General features: G+C 42.1%; 1 pseudogene; it reads left to right on the forward strand.

Annotated features, from left to right (window-relative positions):
* The window catches only part of LOC127633142 (pappalysin-1-like), a 359290-nt pseudogene that overhangs the window by 332574 nt on the left and 3783 nt on the right, over window positions 1–22933 (forward strand).

Here is a 22933-nt window from a genome sequence, read left to right on the forward strand (position 1 = left end):
TATATAAAATAGCATGTCAGCAAGAAAACTAAATGACTTACTCGTCTGAAATTGTTTCCTCTGCTGGATCAAGTCTCTCTTCAAAATACAAACATTCATCGGTGTCCCGCTCTTCTTCTGAGGAAAATGTTAACTCTTCATCACTATCCGCAGAAAAGTTTAGTTGTGTTGTGTTTACATAAAATCTCGCACTAGGGGGCGTTTACCATTTCCCTTGAGCGTCTCAGCACATTAGCGTATGAATGGCGCGCTCTGCTGGTGGGTGGGATCACATTACAGATAATGAAGCTGAGCCAGGAAAACCGTACATCGCTTTGTTTCATACAGATTACATCGCAGGAGAATATTTGTTTTAAATTTGAATTGTTTTATTTAAAAGTAGACATTTTAAGCTTTCTTGAGACATATGTTTCATGTTTGTGTGAAAAGTATTCGTGGAGTTTAAGTTCATTTTAGTGACGTGTTTCAGAAATATGCTCATGAACACAGAGACTGCTGACAGCTCACCCTTTATATTTTCTTTATTTTACAAAAGCACAAGATTTTGTTGTTCTTGTGAGTGTACACAAATAAAATTAGACCCTTTATAGTCTCTAATGAAGTCTTACACTTATCTGTATACCCAAAAATGACGGAGAATTTGAAGTTGTTTCTGCTGTAATGACGAAAATATCCATTGACACCAGAGGGTTAATTCACACCTGCACTTTCTCTTCCTAATTTTACAATGTTGCAAGTCAAAACACACACTCACGCAGCACCATCATTATCAGCTCGGTCTTATCAAGGCCGTGTCTTCTCGGATCGACTCGGGTATTACACAATTTTAAATAGACCAGGGACCCACAGCAATAGAATGGGACCCGACCCGGACCTGGCTGACCGTATAAACATGTATTGGTGCCGGCTCTCAGGTCCTCGGTTTAGGGTAGACACATGAAGACCTCTAGTTGGAAACAAACTCAAAGCCTTAATTGTTCTTTATTTCCCTCTTAATGGCTGTTGTATTTTGATAGTAATTTGTGTCAAGTTAGACATTTTTCAGCATAGAAATGAAACAACACATTTCTGATTGATTTGTGTAATTTATATGATCTTCACTGGGCGGTAATTTTAGTCTGGAGACAGTGTGTGAGGGGAAGAGGAGGTCAAATCAATTGGGCTGGAATGTTCCGAGGGGGTTGACGAGGTGAGCTCAATAACGCTCTGTTCTCTCAGCAGCCTGCAAAATAGTCACTTTGAGTCAAACGATGTTTGATTTCCACAGCACCTGTTCCCTTCTGCTCACCACACAAGGGCACATTCCATCCCATTGGCTCCCAAACCAAGAGCTGCCCTGATTGACACCTGCACTAATGCTAATTGTTGTGCTGTGTTTGTTAGCTAGCACTGCACAAACTTCTTATAAATCCACACCAGCCAAGGTGTCAAGTGAGGTGCTCAGGGAGAAGTGCAAAAGCAAGTTAGCAATTGCACAACACGATTGCAAGATGACTGAAGTTTTGGTGACTCTCACCAGCCCCTAAGGAACACCATTTCACCATTTCAGCGGCTGGTAGGCGAATCCTGCGCCCCTGGCAGCGGCCCTGACCAGGGGCGCAGGATTCGCCTCTGAGGATTTAAACCTCAGAGGCTTGATTAGCCTAATACGGGACCGGTTGGTAGGATCACGACCCGGGCCCACCCTCCGCCCTGCCACAACCATTAATACACCACAAACCACATTTCTTTCAGCAATCCCTCACACTTATCCTAAGTCTCATTTCCAATTCTTACTCAATCTATTTATTTATTTGTTGTGTTCTTTTTCCTGCTGAGTGGGGCTGCTGGCCGGGTGAATCAGTTATCATGATGAATCGCCCTTGAGAGCGATTAGTTTCAGGTTTCACTGCTGACTTTCTAAGAATCCTCTCTTATTTTCTCACTTATTAACTTACATGACATCAGCAAAATTACTGCGCATATTGCTAAAGCACAGGCATTAGGCAGACTTGGCAGTCCATTGCCTTAATGTCAGCACCATGAGCAGTCGATTGTTCATCCCTTGTCTGCCTTGGGGAGTACTAATATTAACCTCTAATTAATAACCCAAACCTTTATTAAAAGACCTGAGAGCTAAATATGATCTAGGGAGCAATGGAAAAAATTATCCAAGAGAGGAGAGCATGCCCGATCTAATTTTATATTGGCTTATTCTGATCATGACGTCATGCTAGTCCGAGGGGGAAGAAGAGATAGTAATGCCGCCACATACCCTGATTTGCTGGAGGTCACTCAAATCTGATTTCTATAAACATATATACAGTAGTCTGCTACATGCAGAATCTTACAGCATGCTGGGGTAGTATAGCCAAGTCGTTAAAAATCTGGGTAATCTAAAGGTGTTGGTTCAAACCCAGCAAGTAATTATCACCATTGTGTCCTTTATAAAGACACCTCAGGTACTCCAGATTGACTGAACCGGTATAAAGTGTATTGTAAGTCACGTTCAATGTGAGCAGTCAATGAAACTGCAGCCTTTCCATCATATGGTACATAGTGCTTAAATATTGCTTACTCTTGTCTTCTTAATCTAACAAGAAATAATATAGGGTGAGATTAGATTTTAATCATAAGGAACTGGTTACATACCAGTATGGAGCCAAGTGGTTTGAGGGGATACAAAATGTGTGATTTGTGACATCCGAAAAGTAAAGTCAGTTCAGAGACAGCGTTATTGCACTTTTATGAAATATTTGGAATAACGTCCACCAATGAACTGCCCACAGTAAAACCAGTAACATGTATTAATGGGATCTATTTACATTTTATGTTGACTTGAATAGGTGCACAGATGCTACTTATTGCACACTGCATTTATCTTGTTCACACATTATACTGGGACACATCGGGTTTCGCTCATTCAAACTTATGATGGAAATCCAAATAAATGTGGGTAAACCCATAGTTTCCCAAAGAACACTTGTGTTATTGATTAGTGGTGCATCAGCTCTCCTGAAATGCTTCAGTGTTTTCTTTTTCATTTACTCCATGGACCATACTCCATAAACAGCTCATATGGGAGGAAGGGGTTTTTTAGGTAATTTTTTTCTATGACTCCGTTGTCCTTTTATGTCAAATACTTTAATTTAAACAATTAATTTAATTTTAAATGAGCATGTTTCAATAATTGCAAAATTGCATAATGTACATTGTTACTGATTTTTTTTTCTTCTCATTCACATATTTCCAAATATTTTGGCTATTAAATTAACATAGCCTACAAAACTAAAAACATAACTCCTCTACACAGAGGAGTAGATGGCAGCATTTCTCCAGATTTGGAACAAGATATTCAAACTCCTTGGCATCTCCAAGACAATTTAATAAAACAATGAACATTATGAGATATGATTCATACACCAAACGTGGTTAATGTTCGCTAAAATGATTATTGTATCATTAGTAACAATTTATTTAACACCAAGGCTATTTAACACATCCAAATATTATTTTTTGTTAATATTATTATGAACTACATTGTAGCATTTGATAATTTTAGTGCATCAGCACGATACCAAACTGGTGCGCAGCATGTGAAGTGGAGTGACTCTCTGTGTGCATTTATGGCACGAGCATCCGCCACTGACTGGACATCTGCACATTTTATTTTGAATTATTTTTGCCCAGAGCCCCTGTTCATTTCTGACTCTGGATGGAACTAGAGATTTTGTTATTTCTGCCTTTCTTGCAAATGTGATGCATTATGAATAATAAGGGAGCGCCAAGATATGAAAGGCACACCTGCTTGAAATGTTAACAGCTTAGTTGATTATAAACAGGAACAATATAGTTTTATCACATCGCTCGCTAACGGTGATGCAGTATAACGCAATTTGGATATGGAATTAACAGGTAAGGTTTATACACAATGGTGTAGATTTGGTTGAACACTGGGGGGATTTTCAGCGTGAAGCATTTACATGTTTCCATTAATCATAGTACAAATATTGGGGAGGAGGGTGTACTTGCTTGTTTTGATTATATGGGGGGATTATTCTCATCCCCCCTAGAATCAACGCCCTCGTTTATGCATCTGTAACATCTTAAGTTCAGTAATTACGTGACAAAGCACTTTCTCACTGTGTGCACTTACACTTTTAACACTGCTGGTAGCTGCACGAGGGAGAGACAGAGCAGATTTACTTATGCAGCTTCTGGAATTACAGCATGATACAAAAACAAGTGTTTTGATTTGTTCATCTGTATCTATTGGTTTACTAATTATGAACGAGGAAATTATGGGAATTATTAAAATTGTGCACAATACCTGCAATCCTGTGCCGAATTTCAGGCTCTGTATTATATTAAAATATTAAAGTTGCCCTGGTTCCCCTCCATTAAAAAAATAAAAAAATACTCTGCAATCTGCTAAATTAAGGCAATGAAAGCTGCGTCAATAGCATTATTTTTATATTTTTTACCCCACTCTTGTCATATACGTCAAGGCAGGCCATGCGGGCCCTAGTTTGGGCATCTCTGGCATAGACACTTCTAGCTTTTGATGCTTGACTTTGTGTGTTGCATTTTGAAATATGTCAACCTGCAATTCATGATGCTATATATGTACAAGGGATGCTATAGAGGACTTTAAAGGCTTCATCTACAATCACAGTTTTCCTAATCCGGTTAATGACCCTCATGATGTGGCAACAGTATAAAGAAAATCGTGCTGAGCAAGTTAGTTATTTAAACTATCAATATTTGTATACAATAACCTGAATAATTCGGAATAATAGACATTTAAAAAAAAAAAAAAAACTATCACCACACTGTACTGAGCAACACAAAAACAGAACAATGTATTAAGGGTACACATTCACATTTAGGTTTACATACTTGAATAATGTGTGGTTTCTGGCCTTCTAGTTGTGTCTTGGTTTCTAGCTGCAAACACACTTGTTTTGGCAATGATACATTAGCGTTTGTGTAATGCTGACTGCACTGTTTATTGTTTTTTGTTTTTTTTTGGTTATGTAGAGAATTTCCAAACACATTCTTCTTGATTTCCTTAGCACATCTTTGCTTCATGTCTCTTTACAGCACATAGTCTGCACCATGGGTCTGAAGTGGTACCCCCATCCAGAAGTCCTTCACTGCATCAAGGGATGTGAGGTAAGACATTCGGCACCTGTCCAAATTCAGTCAAATTGCCCTCTATTCTTTGTCTCTACTCCCTCACTGGTAACATTTTTGCCTTAAACTCCATTTGCAGAGGCACAAAAATATGATGATGTACAGTGAATAATCTGCTCTCCTCCTTTCTATCTCTTCTCCCTCTGTGCTTGTAATATCTCTGCATCTTTGCAAATGTTTACAGAATTATCACCTACCATCATACAGTTTATATTCTTTCTTGTTTTTAAGAAAGCATCTGCCAAGAGAGTCAATGCAAATATGCAGTTTTGTAAGAGAGTGTTTGCATGTACTGAATACCCTGCAGAGATTGTGTATATATATATATATATAGTATATACAGTACATACTGACAGCCAAAAGTTTGGAATAATGTACAGGTTTTGCTCTAATGGAAATAAATTAGTAGTTTTATTCACCACAGTGACTTTCACCGGTTCACAATGTATAAGTCAGGACATTAATAAATCGAATAATTACTTTTACAATTTAAAAAAAATTATCAGAACTTCTTAAACTACTTCGAAGAGTTCTCATCAAAAAATCCTCCATGTGCAGCAATGACAGCTTTGCAGAACTTTGGCATTCTAGCTGTCAGTTTGTCCAGATACTCAGGTGACATTTCACCCCACACATCCTGTAGCACTTGCCATAGGCTGTCTTGTCGGGCACTTCTCACGCACCTTACAGTCTAGCTGATCCCACAAAAGCTCAATGAGTTTAAGATCCATTACCCTCTTTTCCAATTATCTGTTGTCCAATGTCTGTGTTTCTTTGCCCACTCTAACCTTTTCTTTTTGTTTTTATGTTTCAAAACTTTTTAGCTTTTCTTCCCACAAGGACTGCACCCCTGAGTCTACTCTTTACTGTTGTACATGAAACTGGTGTTGAGCGGGTAGAATTCAATTAAGCTGTCAACTGAGGGTGTATGAGGTGTCTATTTCTCAAACTAGAGACTCTGATGTACTTATCCTCTTGTTTAGTAGTACATCTGGCCTTCCACATCTGTTTCTGTCCTTGTTGGAGCCAGTTGTCTTTTGTCTTTGAAGAGTGTAGTGTACACCTTTGTATGAAATATATATATTTTCTGGCAATTTCAAGCATTGTATAGACTGACTGATGAGTTTCAAGATAAAGCTATTTCTTTGTTGTGCCTGTAGATTATTTTTTACAGATTATAAATGATTATTTATTATTACTATTATTTAATTATTTATGTAAGTGCTTTAACAATTTCTGGCCTCTGGCAAAGCACAGTGCTTTACTGTGGATGGGACAAGTCAACATTAACACAGATTCTGTCAATATTGAAAAAAATTGTATTCTGTCTGGAAGATTCCTTCACATGTTATGTATGAGATTATTATTAATACTTCTGAATATTTGTTTACTGTGAGTATCTTAGATTTTGTATTGGTGAAGTCACAATTGTGTTCCCTAATATACACTAGATGGTTCTGTTTTTTTTTTGTGTGTTCTTTTTTATGTTAGTGGTGCTCTGAGTATCTCTCTATCTTTGTATGCAGCCTTTCAGTGGTGACAATTACTGTGATGCCATCAACAACCGAGCCTACTGTAAATACGATGGAGGTGACTGCTGCTATTCCACTGTCAAGACTAAGAAGGTACTGTACACGTCTAGAAAATTAATCACTAATCTGAGCATTACTTTTCAGTCCTTTTTTATATTCATATGTCCAGAAAAAAAAAGTTCAGGTAAATTAGACATGTATAATACATGTCTAATTTACCTGAACTTTTTAAAAAACTTTTCAATTAACCACCAAGATAATATTTTTTAATTGGGATTCATTGGATTCAAGTTTAAGATACTAGATGTTACCTAATTTACAATCTCAGTCTTAGACTGTGCATGAGGTGTCCAAAATCTGTTCACTGATTGTGGGATGCATATTGCATAAAATGGCAGGCACTATCTGAAATCACCAGGTCCAATGTGACTGGCTTCATCCAACATCCAGTTCTCAGGTTTTTTATCAGTTCAATGAAAACAAAATTGTGTTCATAAGATAGCAGGTTGCCACAATGAGCGCTTCTGGGGAAGAGCTAGTCACTGGATTTAATAAAAGTTTTTCAAGATAGTGGCATAAAATCTTTGAAAGTTGCTTTGAGTTTTGTTTGATGCACTTAGTAGCAAGTAAGCCAGATATCCACAAGAATAACTGTAACTTGTGATTTGCTGTGCAGGCCCACCCTGGTCCCACATGGAGCTTGGCCTGGTTTAAATCAGTCAATGAATTGGTACAGTAGGTATCCAAACAAAATTACCCTAACTATCACGGGCATTAATGCAGCGGTAAAACTTTAAACTCTCACATGTGAGAGTTTGCAAAATCCTCGCCAGGAGGTGCAAAGGGACACTTTTCGCAACATCATTTAGTGTGAAAAAATAGTTATTATGAGTAATATTATTATTTGTATTGTATTGTTTGATTTACATTTTGATGTGAATTTCCCCACTTTAGATGTGCGAGTTGAAAAAGATAAACACCAGTAAACAGAACTGCTTCACAAACAGCTTAATTTCCTCACTCAAAAGTAAAATTAATCACATGTGTGTGATTAATCTGCTTTATCCACAACATAAATATAATAAATGAAACTTACATCTGCACAGAAAATGTAGCGAATGAACAGGTGAACTTGAACTAAGTTACGTGCTTGTCAGAATGTGTAACTTGCATTGTATATATGCTGTTTCCATAAAAATGCGCTGTATGCAATACAATATCTTAAACTGGCCAAAGCATTGAAAATGAATAACAGTCCCTAAAGCAATTCACAACACTATAACTTCTATAAAATGTTTTATTGTACTTTAGTATACTCTTTATATGCTATTATTACAGCTCAGTTTCCCTTCTGTCACTCACTCGACATTGTGTCGAATGTAGTGACACAAGGGGTCTTACTTGTGAGCCTCACGTATCTCTGAAATTGAGAAAAGGCCAATGAGAAATTGGAAGACAGAATTTGCATGTCCCGCCCCCGAACATACGTGTATAAAGGGAGGAATTTATAGTTTATAGTTATAGCGTTCGTGCGTCTGTCAGTCAGATTTTTTCTTCGGAGACAAGCGGTCATGCAGCAGCAAGCTGAAGTTCACTACTGTTCCACTCACCTCTGCTGGCAAAGCTCTGCTGTTGGATCTACGGCGCATTACCAGTGGCTTTATCCCTCTCTATACGCTGTGCAGTCCACGCCCCTGGGCGCTTCGACAGCACTTCTGTCTGAAAGAGGGTTCTCTCCTAAAAGTGTATTTTCCTCTAAAAGTGTTTTATTTTCACTCACAAAAGAGCAATACACAGCAGGCGTTGAACGTCCTTTTCAGGACGCGTCTTTTTAAAAATGCCTTTCCGCCTCTGTGTGGTTCCTGGATGCGGTCGATATCTCTACAAGACTGATGATCATAGACGCTGCCTCGTGTGCCTGGGTAGCGATCACACTGAGGCAGCCTTTGTGGATGTTCATGTACTTACTGCGAGAACATGACCATGGTAGAGTTAGGGTCATGGCTTTCATTTCTTAAAGTGAATGTCACTTCAGCCACCCCCCGAATCGCTCCTTCTTGCCACGGGATTGAGGACGACCCGGCTGGCGATGGAAGCGATTGTCTAGCATGGTCACCCGCCCCCTGGCACGCTTGCTTCTGCCTCACGGGACTGGGCTGCCACCTTCAAGTCAGCCTGCCCAGTCTAAGGCTGATGCGCAGATGGCCGACATGCTTGCCTGGGCCGCCGTGAGCGTGGGCTTGGTCTGGAACCCTCCGTCCTCCCCACAGCCTTCACGGCTTGATGATTGGTACCCCGGGTCAGGGCGCCCGGACACAGTCACCTGTCACAGTCTCCAGACCCGTGACTGCCCATCCCCAGCAGGCTGCCACTGATGAGCTGCATCACTGCCTGGTTTGGCGACTTGCACCGTTTCGGACCGCAAAGCCCTGCAGAGGATAGTGAGAACAGCAGGGTCTCTCTTCCCCCAAGCCATCAGACTCCTCAATACTCAGAGACTGGTTTGACACACACACACACACGTGTCCTGAGTTGCACTTTAATTACTGTCACTTTATAACTGTCTGCTACCTCAATAACTGCTATGTGCATAGAACACTATCTCATAGTATGTTATGTTTATGTTTTTAGAAACTGTCATCTTTTTGCACTACTGTGTACTGGTCGGCGCTGCACTGTCACTGTGCCTATTGTCCTGTTCATTGTTAGAAATTTCTTGTACTGTCCCGTACTTTTTGCACATGTTTGCACGTGCACTTTATATAGGTATTTTATTTAGTTGTGTAGTCTCATGTGGTTCTGTGTTTGTCCTATGTTGTTTTTGTTGCACCATGGTCCTGGAGGAACGTTGTCTTGTTTCTCTGTGTACTGTACTAACTGTATATGGTTGAAACGACAATAAAAACCACTTGACTTGACTTGACCTCTGTTTTATGCGGACTGGAGTCCCCCTACAGCAGATTTCCAGATGTGTCGTAGTCAACACAGACACCTTTGGGGCTAGGTTGGGGTGCCGTGTGCAATGGTCACGCAGCCGCTGGCTCCTGGATAGGGCCCCGGCTGCAATGGCACATCAACTGCCTAGAGTTGCTGGCTGTATTCCTTGCCTTGTGGAGGTTTCTCCCGCTGATCTGGGGCAAGCACGTACATAAATCGCAAAGATGGCGTGCGCTCTCATCATATGTCACAACTCGCCCGCCATCTCCTCCTCTGGAGTCAGCAGCGACTGCACACCACTCATACCTCACGCAACCTCAACACGACAGTGGACACTGTCACGACAGGTCTCGCCCAGTGGGGAGTGGAAGCTCCACCCCCAGGTGGTCCATCTGATCTCGGATCTCACGCTCCTCGTGACAGCACCTCCCTGGCAAATTCCCCTGAGAAGTGTGGCATCCTCGTGGGCACTGGCCAACGGCACCTCCCTAGCAGACATCTGCAGAGCAGCGGGCTGGGCAACACCCAACACCTTTGCGAGATTCTACAATCTCAGGTTTGAGTCGGTCTCGTCCTGTGTTTTGTCAGGTTCGAGCCTGTAGAACTCTGTAATACAGACCAACCGACCGAGTATTCTGCTTGCACCTATGCCCTTCACCATGCTGATCCAGTGAGTTCTCTCTCCCAGGTTAGCCACTAAGCTCTCGCTTCCTGGATGATTCTTCCTCCCTAGCCTTCTGGCCTGCAAATTCAGCGGAGGAACTACAAGCCGAAAGATCGCCTTCCCTGATGCATTTCATAGCGTTAAGATAGCCCCAGCTGCTTTAAGCTCTATGCAAATATCATAGAGAGAGAAAAGGCCACGGCTGGCTGGCTTGCTCCCATGATAGTCATGTCACCTGTTCCCCCCTTAGGGGTGCTGGGAACCTAAGGTCTGTATATGACACTTTTTTCTGGGGGCATTGGGGAGGGTTACGTGTGGTCGATACAGTTGCTTCTAGCATGCAGCAGCCTGCTTGCACCTGTGTCTGCAGTTCACGTATCATGGTCTGATGCATGGCGCTTTTAAATGGGACCCCTTGTGTCACTACATTCGACACAACTTCGAGTGAGTGACAGAAGGGGAACGTCATGGTTACTGTTGCAACCTCCATTCCCTGATGGAGGGAACGAGACATTGTGTCCCCCTTGCCATGACACTAGACCTACCACTGTAAATGGCTGTTCCTTATTCTCGGCTCCTCAGTGCATAAACCTGACTGACAGATCCACGCCGCTTCCCTTTATTCCCGTATGTCCGGGGGCGCAACATGCAAATTCTGTCTGCCAATTTCTCATTGGCATTTTCTCAAGTTCAGAGGTATGCTAGGCTCTCAAGAAAGACCCCTTGTGTCACTACATTCAACACAACTCCATCAGGGAATGGAGGTTACCACAGTAACCAAGACATTTTATGTTGTAAATTATATGATAAAAAATCAAAATTATGTTAATAACGTTTTTAAATGAATGTTTATATAGTGTAATTTGTTTTTATTTTGAAGTTTGAATTAGGCAAAAAGTCTAAAATAATGCATTGATTCTGTATGTTTACAGACATCTTTGAGACTTCTACTGATTGGCTTCCTCTTGCTTTCCCTCTGTCATAGTTTAAAATATTTGGCATATGCTCAGTGTGAATGGATGAATAGTCATGATTCAAGTCAAGTGGTTTTTATTGTCGTTTCAACCATATACAGTTAGTACAGTACACAGCGAAACGAGACAACGTTCCTCCAGGACCATGGTGCTACATAAACACAACATTGGACAAACACAGGACCACATGAGACTACACAACTAAATAAAATACCAACCGTAATTTCCAGACTATAAGCCGCAACTTTTTTCCCATGCTTTGAACCTTGCGGCTTAAACAATGATGAGGCTAATGTATGGATTTTTCCCGCTTTCAAATTTTATTTAAAAAAAAACAAAACATTCTGTGACGTGCTCAGTTTTTTGGCGGCATGAAGCTTTCATTAGACAAATGAAATTGCCGAATGGGTTAAGGTCAAACAACTTTTTTTTTACTGTTTAGATTAAATCGAGCACGCTCAAACTTCCCATCATTCTGATTATGGTAGTCATTTTGTCACCCTCATCGTGGCAAAGACACTGAGAAATGCATATGATGCAGCTTTCAAGATGAAGGCGATTGATCTGGCTGTTGGAAAAGGAAATAGAGCTGCTGCACGGGAGCTTGGTTTTAATGAGTCGATGATAAGACGTTGGAAACAGCAGCGTGAGGAATTGACTCAGTGCTAAAAGACAACTAAAGCTGAGGCTATTCTGAGGCTATTCAACTCTGACACCGAAGGAGATGACTTCCAGGTGGGGGACAAACTTTCCTTTTAGCCAACGGACAACGTCAAACTGCTGTTGGAAAGGTTGTTTGGAAAAGTAAAGTGCAGGTTAGTTCAGTGGAGATAACACTGTATATAATGAATGACACAGACTTAACAGTACCCATCACACTGGGCATATATTTTCTGTTGAAATCAGGAATGTTGCTGGACTTTAATAATGCTCAGTATAGTTTTCCCCCAATAGAAGGCGCTGAAGCACCAGTCACATTTCCATTCCTTCATCAGGAAATTCATTCTACCATTAACTTTTACATAGCCATACACTTACAGCCTTGCAGTGTTTAAGTTTTCCAGTCCATACGTCAACTGTCGCAAAACGAAGACATTGACATGCAGACACAGCAAGAACTGGAAAATCTGATGTTAAGCTGGCCCACTGTTTGCAACCAGGAAATATGGGTATACCAACTGTATCATCACCACAGATGAACTTCCTGTTAGAAAGAGAGCATACAAGGTTTCCATCGAAAAGCATAGTTTCGTTTAAAGTCAAATGAGGGAGCTGCTAGATAAAAAAAAATAATTAAACCATCTAGCTCTCCATGGGCATCACCAGTGGTGGTGGTACAGAAAAAAGATGGAGGATCTAGACTCTGTGTTGACTACCGAGGACCGAATGCCAAAACTCACCTTGATGCCTATCCAATGCCACAAATACAGGACATCAGGAGTCATTACATGGGGCAACTTTATTCTCTACACTGGACTTAAGAGTGGCTATTGGCAGCTAGAAATGGAGTTAGATAGCATTCAAAAGACAGCCTTTATTAAATCTTCAGGCCTATATGAATTCCTATGCCTGCCTTTTGGCTTGAAAAATGCAGCAGCATCTTTGCAGAGACTCATGGAACATGTACTTCGGGAGTTGAAAGGAAAATGTTGTATGGTTTACATTGATGATGTTGTAGTGTATTCCAAAAATAAGCAAGACCATCTCCAACAGGTTTTCAATTGTTTCCACAAAGCAGGTATCACTCTCAACCTAAAAAAAGTGTAATTTCATTCAAAAATCTCACACATTCCTAGCCCATGTTGTTTCAAGTGAAGGTATCAAAAACGATCCCACAAAGGTGTCAGCAGTTAGTTCATTTCCCATCCCACAGTCTCTCAAAGATGTTCAAAAATTTTTGGTTTGGCTGGTTGGTACCATCGGTTCATCCCCAAATTCTCAGAGAAGGGAATTCTCATATCTCGAAGGGTGACCATTTGAAGTATTAATTGATCATGCAGCATTGACATAGGCTTTTCAGCACCTAAAACCATCATCACGCCTCATCAGATGGACCATACGACTACAAGGATTTCACTTCACTGTCAAATACAGAAAAGGTCAGTGTAATGTGGTACCTGATGTATTATCTAGAGCTCCAAGCCTCACCATTTCACCTAACATCATTGCAGTTGCTCAAGCCTCCAATTCCATTTCAACTTATATAGAGGTATGTTATTTAGTCTGTGAAGTCTCATGTGGTTCTGTGTTTGCCCTGTGTGGTTTTATGTAGCAACCCTGACTGTTTACGACTCAACCCTGAGACTGTAAAGTCTCACAAAGGTATTGGGTGTTGCCCAGCCCACTGCTCTGCAGATGTCTGCTAGGGAGGTGCCGTTGGCCTATGCCCACGAGGATGCCACACTTCTTGTCGAGTGTGCTCGAACCTGCAAGGGGGCTGCATCCGGGGAGCCGGGACTGTAGGATTTTGGAGCCGGGGTGCCATGAGAATGGCACACACCTGCTGGATGACCCAGGAAGTGGGGAAATCGCTCTTTTATTAACAGTGTGGAAAAAAAGGATTTTCTGCCGGCCCTCCACCAGGGAACGGAATGGTACCAGCTCTGGAGCGAACGTCTGACTCCCTGGGTCTTCTGTCTCAGAAGTGCTTAGGAGCCTTCTGGGTCCTTGAGGAAGACAGGGGGCATGATGTTGGGGCTGAGAGCTTGGCCCGAGTTGAGAAAGAGCTGCTTGTTGCTTGGACGCAAGGGGACGCCCTCGGTGGGCAGACGGGTGCGGACCGCGCTGGGGCGGCACCGAGGCATGATGTGTAAGATCGCTTCTGTGTGGCTCCTTACCACTGAAGACTGCTGGGCGAAGTCGTCGACGGTGTCACCGAAGAGGCCATGCTGGGAGACGGGGCGTTGAGAAAGCGAGCCTTGTCAATGTGGCACATCTCGCCCACGTTCAGCCATAGGTGATGTTCCTGGACTACGAGGGTGGCCATCGCCTGCCCGAGTGCCTGCGCTGTGACCTTCGTGGCTCTGAGAGCGAGGTCGGTGGCAGAGACATACGAGCCTCAGACTGGGTGAGCAGACCCTAAGGTGGCAGCCCAGGTGAGTCATCAGCATCAGACACCACTGTGACGCTCTCCGATGCAGCGGCGATATCGTCATCCAATTCCAGGGGCTCAAGGGAGATTGCCAGCTCGCCGTGAGGCGAGCCACACTCATACCGAGATCGGACGGAAGCAAGTGAGGGTGCCGGGCGGGCAGGTGGTTCCCGTTGTCATTCCCAAATCGCCTTCATCCTGTGGGAAGAAAGAGCGACGCGGGGGCGGCCGAAGTGGCTTTCTCTTGCGAGGAAAGAAAGTCACGACCGCAACATTGCCATGGCTGTGTTCTCGCACTGAGAATATGAACATTCAGCTATTTTTGAAACTCTATCTAAAGAGAATGAAATTATGAATTTTGAAGCTAAATCTTTTAAAAACAGGGATGAGATTATTTATCGAAATATATCAAAGATTTAGCTTCAAAGCTATACCTAAATATGTGTGATATTATTTTCAATAAATCATGAGAATAATATTAATCCAATAAGTGAATTAATCATAATTTCATTCTCTTTAGATAGAGTTTCAAAAATAGCTGAATTTGAGGGGTTGCATGATGTTAGCCAATCAATTGGAATTCCAGGGTTAAAAGGTTGGGTTTTCAAAATTTAAGTCATATTGCAGCAATTGTTCACTCTTCTGCACCTAATATCCTACAGTATGAAAAGGGTTTATGGTCTAGATGCAGTAAATATGCTGTCATGAATTTTACTGTCTGTCTAAATGTACAAAAATGTTTTTGTGCACTCAACCCGGTCTCATGACAAGTCGTAATAATAGTATGAGATGGTGAAATTGTAAGACATTTGTTACATTTCCTTCCCGTCTAGGGGTCGGGAAGAGAACTGACAAGTGATAAGGAACTTAAACTCCTGTCCCAGCCAACAATAACCACAACAGGTTACAAGTTTATTTTCCTCTATAAATTCAAAACAAAGGGAAGCATAAAGTCTTCAAGAGGGGACCAGGCCAAAATAACAGACACAATGAGTCTAGCTGAAAGGGAGGCACAAACTACTCACCCTTACAAACAAAGAAATAGAAAATGAACAACAAATCTTGCCTCACTCCCTACCTAGCCATAAACAAGAGAAAACAGGTTTAATAACAAAGAAAATGGCACCCACCTCTCTACCGCTTCCATAGATACCAACGGGTGAAAATGATCGCACACCCAACAAAGGATCTTATAGTTACAATGTTTAAAGTGGGGTAACAGTTTAACATAAAATACAACTTGTAGTTCCTAATTAACAACAGCACTAAATCACAAGTGCTACCAACTCTGGGGCAGGAGGAATGAGTCTCTCCTAGCAAACTTTACACCTCAGCTTTATTCACATGTTCCTCAGGTAGTGCACCAATCAGAGCTGCTCAGCACTCGATCTTAATCACTCGCAGCTGATGTAAATTAACCTGGTTGGGACGACAGAGAACACAAGGGAGACAACAGAAAACATACAATGTATAATCAATGTACAAGCAACTTCTACATCCACAGATGTAACAAGGAAATAAAAGAAAGATACACCCTGTAACTATAAGATCCCTTGTTGGGTGTGCGATCATTTTCACCCGTTGGTACACATTGTACGAGTTGTCTCATTGACACCTATAAAGAAAAATGAAACAAACTGTTATTAGAATTTTTCTTAACTTTAACCCCAAACATAAACATAAGCGTAACGTAACATTTAGCCAAACCCTTAACAATTATTCTAATAGGAAAATAATTTTGTGTACCACAGGTTATTGACATACATCAGTCATTTGTATTGCATAAATAAATATTTTACGAGGAACCAAATTTGTTTACAGATTGTTCCTTTCTTAAAGTGTTGGAAAGGAGGCTTGATAAAAAAAATTATACTTGTATTGAATCAATTTGAAATTCTGTTTCAAATTGATACAATACCAGTATTGCAAAATTGTTGGTGTTAATGGAAATGAATGTTGCAACCTATGAATACCTTGGAATACTAATAAGATAATTCTGGTATTGGATATTCTTTACACTGAGGAGCCACAACCAGTGTCATTAAACAATCAAACCATCAAGTTATGATCTACACTATCACAAAACAGTATCTTAATGGTCTTGTAAGACATTTGACAGTTAATAGACAATAATGCTTTGCTTTGGGAAAAAAACATGTCTCTAACCTTTTATAAGACATAATTATCAAGTTATTCCAGACTTGCCATGCAATGTTTGTGGCCATAAAATCTCATTTCTAAATTAGTTTTCCAAATAATTTCCATTCCTTGTTATCCTATTCTGGCTGTTAATGAGAAAAGTGGTCAAAAAGTGGCAACTAAGCAAGATTGGTGGGGGGTTGAGGGTCACCTTTTTGTTGCAACTAAAATCACGACTTTAATAACAAGGTTTCCCCTATCGCTGAGACTGAAGGCTGCGGCCCACATGACTACACCCCCTGCAGGTTTAATGGTTTAAGCACACAAGTGCCAGTTTGGACTTGGCATGTTGTAGGTGCTTTCTGAGTAGTAATATTGTTGGCCATTGATGAGAAATCAAATGAGATGTCTTGACCCCACACTGATTTTATGTGAAAAGTTGCAGACTTTCAAGATCAAATAAAAAATTGTCTGGCAGCGGCATCAATCATTGTTTGATGTAAATACTAAAATAATTGTTTATACCAAAAAGTTTGGACTTTGACCTGAGATTTTAGATTTTTGCATAATTTCTAGTAATGTTTGAAAACATCGCGATGCATTGCAATATTATAGTAGAATTGTTAGAGACAGTATTGGCGGTTGGTAGGAACGGATTACTTGTAATCTGCATTGCATAATCAAATGACAAAAATCAATTTGGAAAACATATTTTTAAAATGTGCGAAATCAGATTCAATATTGTTAAAGAAATAAATGTGATATAAATATATAATTGTGTCAGCTTTAAAGGTAGCTGGTAGGGTAGCACAATTATACCAAAAATCATAATTGTCGGTTATTTCAATTGATATTATAATTGCAGTTTATTTTGATTATTAGAATTTACTTTACAAGATACTGAACCCCAAGTTGCTCCCAATGGCAACCTTACATAGCATCTCTGCCGCCATTGGTGTATGAATGTCTGTGTTTGTGTGAATGCGTCACAGTGTAAAGCGCTTTGAATACCGTTAAGGCTTAAAAAGGCGCTATATAAGTGCAGACCATTTACCATTTGGTTACAATGCTCAACCACTAAAAAAACATGTTAATTATTTATTTGATTAATTGTGCAGTCCTAGTAGTTTGTCTCTTATGGTTCAAGATTCATTCATTGGGGGTATAAATGCAAAGGTGAAGGGCAAAAAGTGTTATCATTCAACTTCTGCCTCAGTTTTGAATGTGGTAAATCAAGGTTAATGGTCTTACAAAAGGCGTGGTCTATATGAGCCCATAGCAGAGCCCCACTGCAGAACAACATTATGTCGCGGCCTGTTCTTGAAGACTCTATCTGCACCCCAATCTCCAGCCTCCTCATACTATTTCCTCTTAACCGCAGACCGACACATAAATGCATTCTGCCTGGTTGGGGGGGCTGTGACGTACATGGTCTGTCAGGGAACGTTTTTGTGTTTGTGTGTCTGTGTGTGTGCTGAACTGGCCTCTGCACCACGCTGACATTACCAGCCGCACTCAGGGTGCCCTCGATGAGTCACAGATGTGGCAGCTCGCCCAGTTACTGTAGGGTCAAGGGCAGAGGAAACCATGTCAAATTTGCCACCCACCATCTCAGTCTGATGGCAACATAAACAGAGAAAGAGTGTGTTAAAGGAGAACTGTGAAAGCTTGTGAAGAGTGAAGACGAGAGGGAAGAAAAGGGGGGAAAGATTGAGGTTATGTAAAAAACTTTGTAAAAAAAATTAAGTGTGCTGTACTTTACCTTCATGAGGGTGGTGAGAATAAAGTCTCTTCTATAAAGTATTCCATGCTGAAACCCCCCCCCCCCACCCCCACTCCCCCCGCTTAAACCAGCCTATGGCTTAGCTGGTCTCCCAGCCTGACCAAGCTGATTAGGCTAGTCTGATGGTTTTAGAGGGGTTTTGGACACATTTCAGTTCTCACTCGTACAGCTTCTCATGTCACATTTTTTAAGACAGCATGTCAAATTAGAGAACAATTTTAGACAAATCAATGTCAGTTTTAAAACAATGAACCAGTCAGATCATTCTGAGGATGGAATAAGTATATTTACATTTGGACAAGTGTATTGTTTATATTATTAGCATTCGTGTTAGGGATTTAATCCACCTACCGTATTAACGCAAGTTTTGTTTACTTCCGTTGTGCTTTAGTCTAGCTGTTTACAATGCAAGGACGCATCTTTGTGGAAAACCCCATAGGCTGTTTTTTTTAAGCACTGTTAGCAAAAGCTAGATTAAAGCCAATCTAAATGTGGTGAAAGGAAATGAAAGGCACATGGCTTGACAGGAAATGTCACACAGGGGTGGTTTTGATATGTGTCCGGTTCATCCTTGTAAAGGCTTCATCTGAAGAGCACTCTTTAAACAAACATGCTTGTTTCCATGTCATTACAGTATATACAATTTCTGCAAATGAATGACTGCTAGATGAGTCATTAATATTTTTGGTCTATTTTCTTGGAAGAGAATTACAGTTATTTTTTTTATTCGTTTTTAGGGGCCAAGCACTAAAGGTGTGTAGGGATACATTGTATCTGTTAGTTTTATTCTTATTGGGGGTTCAAGTATAGGTTGCAATTACATTTATGCAAATGTCTTTAACCATTCAGATTTCTTCTTCGGAGCGGAGCGGTTGTATGATACGTGAGCTGAGATCACTTACTATCAGCGGCTTTCTCCTTCTCTGCACGGCAGTGCAGCTTTGCTCCTGGATACTTCAACAGATCTGCTTAAAGAGTATTCATAAAAGAGTTTATTTTCTCTAAAAGAGCAATACACAGCTGGCAATGAACATCCTTTTCAGGACGCGTCTTTTTATAGATGCCCTTCCGCCCCTGTGTAGTTCCTGGATGTGTTCGATTTCATTCCACTCCTGATAGTCATAGATGCTGCCTCATGTGTCTGGGGCGCGATCATACTGAGGTGATGTTTGTGGATGGTTCATGTTCTCACTGCGAGAACCATGGCAACGTTGTGGTTGTGTCTTTCCTTCTTAAAGAGGAATGCCACTCCAGCTGCCCCCCGCAACGTTCTTTCTTCCCACAGGTTTGAGGACGACCTGGCTCGCGATGGAGGCGATTTGCGGATGGCAGCGAGCCTGGTTTTGCCAGGTAGATCCCCACAAACCACCTGCCCCCCGGCACGCTTGTTGACTTCCGTCCGAGCCCGACATGCTTGCTCGGGCCGCCGTCAGTGTGGGGTTGGACTGGAACCCTCCGTCCTCCCTGCAGCCTTCACGGCTAGACGATTGGTTCCTCGGGTCTGGGTGCCACTTACAGCCATGTCCCCCTGGTCCCTTTCTTCCTGGAAGTGCATGATGATCTGACAAGGTTGTGGAGGATACCTTTCTCTGCCCTCAACTGACCTCCTCGCTCCACCTGTGTCCCAAGAACACCGCCACTTGGTGTGATCCGCCCGATGCTCCCCTCCAAGGCCTGTAGGATGACGTCATTACTGACTGCCAAAGCCTAAAGCAAAACTGGTCAGGCCGCCTCCGCTCTGCATGCCATGGCCCTCCTGCAGGTTCACCAGGCCAAGACACTCAAAGATCTGCACTTGGGTATTCCTGACACCGCCGAGTGGCTGAACCTGATCGAGATGCGGGAGGTAGACAAAACTCGCTTTCTCAATGCCCCCGTCTACTAGCTTGGTCTATTCGGCAACTTTGCCCAGCAGTTCTCGGTGGTGAAGAAACAGACGGAGGCCATTTCCCACATCATGACCCACCGCCATTCCAGCGCGGGCCATGCTCCGTCACATTGCCTCCCGACGCCACACTACCTGCTCCGCCCGCTGCGATGCCTCGCCAGGTACATCAAAAAGATCGTCCCTTTAGTGCCCCTCACACGGAGCTTGGACACGTGGCTCTCACTTCCCATCCCGTTGCTCTGGCTGGCCAGGACCATCCAACTCGGCTACGCGATTCAGTTTGCCAGACTCCTGCCCCCTTTTGGCGGCGTCCACTTTAACTCAGTGCACGCTGAAGACTACAACACCCTACGTGCGGAGATCATGACCCTTTTACTCAAAGACACGATAGAGCCTGTCCCTCCAGCCAAGATGAAGAAGGGTTTCTACAGACCTTGCTTCATCGTAACCAAGAAAGGCGGCGGCTACGACCAATCTTGGACTCTTCCTATGGTTTGCGTTCGATGGCCAGGAGTATCAGTACAAGGTCCTCCCCTTCGGCATGTCCCTTCCCCTAGTGTCTGGACTGCCTGGAGGCTCCACCTCAAGGCGGTCCAGCTGATTTGGGAGCAGTTTGGCAAAGCACGGGTAGACCTGTTAGTTTCCCAAGAGACCTGCCTGCTCTGAACCTACTTGCACGGTTGCTGTGCAAGGTCAGGGAGGACGAGGAACAAGTCACTCTGGTGGCTCCCTACTGGCCCACACGGCCTTGGTTTATGGATCTCACACTCTTCGCAAAAGCCCCTCCCTGGAAAATTCCCCTGAGAAAGGACCTTCTTTATCAGGGACAGGGCACCCTCTGGCATCTTCACGTCTGGCCCCTGGATGGGGTGCAGAAGATCTAAATGGCCGACCACCTGCTGTCGTAGACACGATCAACCAAACCAGAGCTCCCTCAACCAGGCACCTGTACGCCCTTAGGTGGCGCTTGTTCGCAAATCGGTTTTCTTCCCAATCTGAAGACCCACAGAGATGTGCAGTCGGGTTAGTGCTCTCGTTTCTACAAGGGAGGCTGTCCCCTTCCACTTTGAAGGTTTATGTAGCCGCCATATCGGCTCACCACGACGCAGTGGACGGTAAGTCCCTAGGGAAGCACCATCTGATTATCAGGTTCCTTAGAGGCCTGTTCCCCTCATGGGATCTCGCCTTGGTCGTTTCAAGCTAGAAACAGCCGAGCTCAAAGCCCTCTCCTTGAAGATGGCCCTCCTGATCACGCTGGCTTCCATCAAGAGAGTTGGGGACCTGCAAGTGTTCTCTGTCAGCAACACTTGCCTGGAGTACAGTCCGGCAGACACCCATGTCATCCTAAGACCGCGACCGGGCTACGTGCCCAAGGTTCCTACAACCCCCTTCAGGGACCAGGTAGTGAACCTGCAAGTGCTGCCCCGGGAGGAGGCAGACCCAAACTTTTCGTTGCTGTGTCCGGTGCATGCTTTGCGTACCTATGTGGACAATAATAGTATTATATATTTAAAAAATCACACGAGCAAGAGTGCGATATGGCACTATATCAGCTGGGAATGTGATGAAAGAAATAAAAGCTGAAATAAATAATTCTCTTTAATATTATTCTCTACAATTATTCTGACATTTCATATTCTTAATATAAAATAATGATCCTAAATTACCTAATACAGGGGAATGTTTTCTATGATTAAATGTTAATAAATTCGTAAATGGTTTCTACGAATTGTGAGTTTAAATGTATTTGGCTAGGTGTATGTAAACTTATGACTTAATCTATATATATATATATATATATATATTTACAACAGTTAGTTCCGGTCCTCCAATATGATGGACAGGAGATGTTCTATCAGCACTCGGATGCTTCACTGTGTGTGTATCACTCCGCTTGTGTTCGTGCCATTCTAAACTGAAGTGTAAGAGCAGTGATGATCTATTAAGAGCTATGGTTTGTCTTTTTTTTTTTTTTACATGTAATTGTTTTGACATTGCATATGTTAGACAGCAGGTGGTGGCAATAGAAAATTTTTCTGTGTAATATGAGCCAGTTAGGTGACGTGATGTGAAGCCGCTTCAGCCGTTTACATACAACAGCTCTTCATGATCGCATGTATTACTACTAAAGCTAGGAAATAGCTTTTAGCAGCTTTAAACTAACAACTTCAGCATTATGGCTCATCACAGCTGAGAGACTAAATTAACTGCTTAATTATTACGGCTCATCACAGCTGAGAGACACAACAGACTGAATAATTACACAAACTGAATGCGCTTACCTCTTATCGGACTTTCCACATTGGAGTGGACACACTGTTTAAAATGGAGGACATTGTGGTTTCTTTAGTGAATGACTCCTGCACACCGGCTACCGCGAAATACCAGAGAAATTACAGAGAAATAACCCTGCTTGGACTGCTACTTTTCCACTGAGAAAGCTGATCTTCAGAAAGCTGACAGTATATCTGCTTGGGTGTGGCAACAGGTGAGACACACACACACACACACACACTTCCTTCCATCCATCCTTGTTTATCCAATAACTTGTTAGAAACAGCACAAGCCATGATATTATTTATGAAGTTAACTTTTTGAATTCCTAACGAAGGTTTGGACACATCATTTGGTTTGATTCTGATCCACCGCATAATAAAGTAGTTCCATGTATAAATGCGTTTTTATGACTGTACTCAGTTTTTCTCAAAAAAACCTTTATTTACTTGTTCATTGAACTGTTGTTTATAAGC

The sequence above is a fragment of the Xyrauchen texanus genome, chromosome 3, assembly GCF_025860055.1.
Source record: "Xyrauchen texanus isolate HMW12.3.18 chromosome 3, RBS_HiC_50CHRs, whole genome shotgun sequence".
NCBI classification, from domain to species: Eukaryota; Metazoa; Chordata; class Actinopteri; order Cypriniformes; family Catostomidae; genus Xyrauchen; species Xyrauchen texanus.